The sequence below is a fragment of the Dermochelys coriacea genome, chromosome 2 (assembly GCF_009764565.3).
Source record: "Dermochelys coriacea isolate rDerCor1 chromosome 2, rDerCor1.pri.v4, whole genome shotgun sequence".
Classification (NCBI taxonomy): domain Eukaryota; kingdom Metazoa; phylum Chordata; order Testudines; family Dermochelyidae; genus Dermochelys; species Dermochelys coriacea.
Window position 1 is genome coordinate 116513276 of NC_050069.1, and position 6572 is coordinate 116519847.

A 6572-nucleotide genomic window follows, 5' to 3' on the forward strand; every position below is an offset into this window, starting at 1 on the left:
TATCACATCACTAACCAGATTGTCCAAAGGTCTTGTCATGGAACTCCAGCAAAAAGAGGGAAATGAGGACCTCATCTTAGTAGTGTAAATAGTAAGTAAGTAATAGTGTAAGTAGTGTTAACAAGCAGAACCACTCTTATGCCCACAGCCCTTCAAAATTTTAAGGGCTAAAGTAGGGAGTTAAGATATAGCTCTTGGTAGGGTAAGGTGAGAAGAAGGAGCAGGATCATGCGGAGGCATTGTGCTTGAGGCTAGAGGTGCTGTATGGCCCCAATTCATCACAGCACATAAGCAAGTGCTTAACTCTTGTTGACTTCCCTAGATGCTAAATGTGTCCTTATGTGCTGGGCTGAATGAATGTGGGGCTCTGGGACCCCCCGAGATGGGAGTGGGAGAATCCCAGAGCCTGGGCTTTGATCTGAGCCCGAACATCTACACTGCAATTTTATAGCTCCACAGCCTGAAACCCGCAAGCCCGAGTCAGCTGACATAGGCCAGCAGTGGGTGTTTTACTGCACTGCAGATATACCCAATAATACAAATAATAACAGTAAATGGTTTACTGAATTAGGGCCTATGTGAGTAATCCCACTAAGAGAGGAGCATGTGCTTAAAGTTAAACATGTGTCTTTCTGGACTGGGCCCTAACGGGAGCCAACTCTGCTGGAAGGTGGAGCAGGGCCATAGACCACATTCTCCCTGTCCCCTGTGAGGAGGCAAGCACTCCAGAGGGCATAAGCCTGATGCAGTTTTTACACTGAAGAACTGAGCGGGGGATAAAGACATAAAGAAAACCCCTGGTGCCTTGTGCGCCTGTAAACTCTTTTGAAGGGGAATAAAAAATTTGAATCAGTCATATGTCATAAAGGACACAAGAAATGCATATTTGCTTCAAAGGTCTCCTCCTTCTCCTCTGTACAGTACAATAAGGCTGAGTGTTATTACTAAGCAAGCAACAAAACAAATGCTGGTAAAAATACACATTTTAGGAAGGATGATCCAATGGTTAAGGCACTAGTCTGGGACTTGGGAGACCTGAGTTCAATTTGTTCCTCTGCCACCGACTTCCTGTGTACAAAAGTCATGTAGGCCAAGATCTTCAAAGATATTAAGGTGCCTGACTCCCATTTATTTCAATGGGACTTATACATCTAAATACTTTTGAGAATCTGGGTGCTAGTCTCTGTGCCTCAGTTTCCCAGATGAATAATGGGGATAATAGCACTGCCCTACCTCACAGGGGAGTTGGGACAATAAATATATTAAAGATTGTGAGAAACTCAGATATTCTGAGAATGGCGCCATATCAATCGGTACCTTTAATACATTATCCAAGAGGTGTATGCACTTTGTTACCTCATTCTTTATTTTCCTCTAAAAAATAGAGAAAGCAAACCATTGTTTAAAAAGCTGTGGCACCATTTAATCCCTGGTGTAATGCCACTAAAGCCTATGGAGTTACATCAGGGTGAATTTGGCCCAATATTCCTTAACATGTTTGTTAATAATGTCTGTCAGGCTGCCTATATTTTAGGGAGTTTATTAGTGAGAAAATTAAACGTAAAGCAGCATTTCTATAAAGCCATGCCGTTCAGGTGAGAAGAATATATAAAAGAGGCTGTAAAGACCAGTAAAATCAATATTATAGGGGTTATGTAATGTTTGTTAATATTCTCTTGCTTGGAAAAGTTGATAGCTTCTTTTAGTTGGCTTATCAGTTTAACTAAACCCAATTGGTTTTTGGATGATAAGGCTAAAATCCACCAATGGAACTGCATGTTGTTTTTATATTATCGTTCTATAAGAGCATTATAACTTTAAACTTCTTGGACTTGAGCCTAATCTAATTGAAATCAATGGTAATTTTACCATTGGCTGCAATGGGAACAACCTCCAACCCAGTCAATCCAATCCTACATGATGTTGAGGCCCCCCACAGTGCTTACACTATCAGTTCCTACTGATATGAATATGAATGAATTTCAGTAGGAATTGAGGGAGTTCAGTACCTTGCAGGCTTGGGATCCTATTCCTATACAGGAGTTCATTGTATTAAAAACAATTTTAGTCATTCATGTCCTTTTCTCTTGGAAATGCTGCAGTTCAATTATAATCGCAAAATGCGATTTAAAAGGTGGGTCATGTCACAATATCAATATTTATTCTATTCTATTATTACTATTAATTTGAATTGTAGTAGCACCTAGGAGTCCTAGTCATAAACCAGGATCACTAGGTGCTGTACAGAAAAGGGTAAGCATTGGCACTTTGCAAAATCTCCTTTAAGAACTTCCATCCCCTCAGATACAACAGATTGTAGAACAGTGGGTACTGCTTACACGTTTTTGGTGAAACTGAAGAGACCAATATGCTGGGCTTTTACTGCCTCAATATCCCTAGGAATTTCTAATGAGATGGAGTCAATGCTGGTGTTTAAAAGTAAAATATGGTTATGGCTCTAAAATGCAGGCTACATTTAACAGCCTTATATTGATTTTTTTCTTGTAATTTTATTTCCATGAACATTTCTGTTTTCTTAATTAGTAGCCTTTTAAAGAGAGATTTAACATTATCATTGTCAGAGGATTTAACTTGTGAAACAGCTGTATGGAGAGAGAGAGAGAGAGTGTGTGTGAGAGAGAGCATCAGTTAAATGCTTCCTGTCTGTACTATGCAGGGAAGCATATACACACACATAACTGACCCTGCTATCGTAATTAAGATAAAATAGCAAAGGCTAAGCTGGTGACAAAACTCAACTATTTCCAATTGCACAGTCACCCTGTAACGGGAAAAACTGTTTACCCCATGTTCCTTATTAAACTGAAGTATTTTATTTAATGAGCATGACTCATACAAGGTGTTCCCATAAATCATCAGCTGGTTTACAAACTCAATAACTAGGCTTCCTGCTATAACTAGGCTGTGCACACCTTAAATTATTAACATGCCAGGGCCTTGAGGCAGATCTTTGATGATGATGATGATGATGATGATGATGATATAAACACTGTGAAGACAAGGTGCTCTCTCAGCAAAAGATTATTGACTCTAATTACCATTTACCACAGGAAAAAGAAAAGACAAGACAATAAAATATGAGGGAGAATTTAAATCTAAGATTTAATTTTATGAGGGATTTTAAACCCCCAAACTTTTTGTTGTTGCTGCTGTCTGCTGCTGCTTCTGCCTGATAGTCTCTAGTTGGCTAAGCTTGAAAGGATGACAGTTGTTAAGAAGAAAAAATAAAACAAAAAAATAAAACACGAGAGAATGTTCAGTTGATGTTATGTACATTCTTTGAAATGGATGGAAAAAGGCCAGAGGGAACAGAAAATGATAATACATTGGAAAGAATCCCAGCCTTAATTGTTTTCATGTATGTAATGTAATAAAAAGGTTAAAGCACTAATATGCCTGACTACAGTCATTTGGTTTGTAAACCAGAGCTGCGGGTCAGCCTTTAAAAAAGGAATAGTATACTCTTATTATATGCTTCAATTTTACTGCACCCTCATTATAAGGATGCTGGAAGTAATGGTGGAGGAGTTAAAATACAATTACAAAGAAGCTTTATTTTTTAATTCCATTCAGGTAAAATAGTGAATGAAGTCCAAAGTACAATGCACATCTTAATTGCATGAGTGCAAGCTTCACTGAAGAGGAAATACAGACTAAAGTCAGTGTAGTCACATCCCCTTGGATGAAAAGAAAACTTGGCATTTCACTCCAATAGGAAATGGCTTTCATTTTAAAGGCATATTTGAAGTGTTGCTATTTGTTCAACCTAATTGTTAAAGAGGTTCTGTTTCAGTGAAGCTGTGTTGTTGTTGTTGTTGTTGTTATAAATAGCAATACCTTAGATTTTTAATAGTGCTTGTTATCCCGAAGGATCCCAAAATACTTTACAGACTGTATAAATAGGGTTCATTTCAGTTGGTGCTGAAATGCAGCCACTTCTTGGGTAGAATCTGATTCTCATCCTGAATCATTATGTGATGGCCATCATCTTGGCTGACACTTCAGGGCCTAAACCAGAGCTAAAAATAGGAGTTATTACAGCTTCAGCTAGAGCTTTATAGGTGAGGACTGTAACTGCTCATATCCTCTGTAGATTGGCACAGAGGGGGACTTGTCACACACAACTCACCAAGGGGTTACAATTACACTATGAGCCAAATTTTCAGTGGGATTGTGCCTCCATTTGTGTGAAAAGTTTGTGTTTGTGTGGTTGAAATTCCATGGTAACATTGCATCAGTGTAGATTTTTGCATTGATAAGTACACTCTCACTCACGCGCATGCATCTGCATACACTCCAACACATAAACATGCTCCTTTTTTTACATTACATGTATGTCACTGTGGATGGATATGATGGAAATTAGATATGTACATATTATTTGCTATTTATTTGCACATGCAAATGGGTTTTACGCAGACATGTCCATTCTATACGTTGCACAAATAACAGGTAGTGAGCAAAAATTGCATGCATACAAATCAAGACCACCTTTTGAGTAGCTTGCCCCAAATAGTTGGGTCCTTGATTTTATGCTTCTTCTAAAAATTGACATCTCCATCAGCACTATTAGATCGCAGCTGGAGCATTAGTTCAATATTGACTCAGAGGGATGTGCAACACAGAGTGAGTCACTTTTTGCAGCATTTAGACTTTTCTCTGAGATCCTTTATCCAAGTACTGATTAGTTCCAGCTCTGCTTAGCATGTGATGTATGGAGCAATCAAAGCCAAAGTTCAGATGCTACAGACATGTGATGGGTGTTTTAGTGTGGAGAGCTTTTAAGTACTAGTGTTGCTTCTATTTTCTTTTAAAGCGAGATGTTGCTTTGAAAAATACAGATGCATTTTGTCTGGAGGGTTCTCTCTCTCCCTGTTGCATGTGATAGAAAGGATAAGTGTATGATGCATGATATTTTGAGACAATAGGTCTTTAGGTTTTTGCCTGTCATTTGGATGTTAGCATTCTATATTCATACCTATACTGAGAAAAATGAGTTTAATATCATGTTTTTACACTCTGTGAGGTTTATTGTCCCAACAATACATGGGAGATCTACATGAGTAACTCTTGTTAATATTATTGGGATTTATGAAAGCCTTTGCACCACACATCAGTGGGAGAATATCTCAATATGTGTGTGATATATGTGTGATATAAAAATGTGCATTTGTGAGTGTGTGAGAGACCGAGCGCAAAAGCAGGAGCATACAATAATGCAAAGAATTATATTAATGCTACCGTTGAGGGTTTAATCACACAAAAATCAGAAAATTCTGAGTTCCCATAGCAACCTTAACTCTGTTGACTTTTGTGTATGTGTTGCCATATGGTCTGTTTTTACATGATCACAGAATATATATACAGTTATACACAATACGTACATCTCCAGTTGTAGAAACAAATGCATTTGCCTTGCATTGTGTCATGAGTATATTATGGGCTTGAAACATCACTCCAGTTATACCCTTACTACACTGATTTCAGTGGAGTTGCATTAGCATAAACCTGGAACAAGGCAGCAGTGAATCAGGCCCTATATTTGCACTATATTATGTTGTATGATTTACCACACATCACATCACACATGATCTGATCTGATCTGATTTGTGGCAAGAGGGTTCACAAAGATAGCTACAAAATCCCACCGTTAAAATCTTATCCTGATGTGGCATCATCAGCTTGCTGCTTTATAAACTCTCATGCATTTTTTTTGTTTTTCTTTCAAAGCTTTTGGGACTTTTTTGATTCCATCTCTTTTTTGAAGGCCATGATTAGTGCATCTTAGCTTTTTTTTTTCTCATGCCTTTGGCAGAGCATCATTTAGTTTAATTATTCCTTTCCCATGTGATCCTTTTCCATGTATTCTTATACTGTGCAAACATAGAATCATAGGACTGGAAGGGACCTCTAGAGGTCATTTAGTCCAGTCCCCTGCACTCATGGCAGGACTAAGTATTATCTAGACCATCCCTGACAGGTGTTTGTCTAACTTGCCCTCATTGTCTAACATGAACCTGCCCTCGCTGTATACATATGAGAATATTTTACCACCGGGGGACTAATAACTAAACATGTAGCAATGGATATTCAAAATAATTTACAAAACAGAAACAACATATAATAACAATTGTACAAAAATACTCTCTTCATCTCTCTGTAGTGGCAGAGAGCCACTTGAATTGTATTAATTCTCCTGCAGATTGCAAAAGTGTGAGATTTCTGCAGCCCAGGAATGACATTCTGGCTCCATTGACCTTAGTGTAGCCTGGACTTCAACCCACGATTCTCAAGCTGGTGAAATGCGGGATTCTTTGGTACAATCCTCATGTAAAGCTTGCCCCTTGCTTTCACCAAAGTACAAATCACAGTGTCCTGAAATAGCAGATGTATTCACAAGTATTATCATTGCATTTTGTCAGGCAGCTCTACAATTCTGAAGCCTTAAAATTCCTTCTGTCCTGCCTTTTCCATCCCCCGCCCCCTTCTCCCTGCACTGGTTAGTCAGTGAATTCAGCCTGCAGGGTAGGAAATCTTCTGCAGGATAGGTA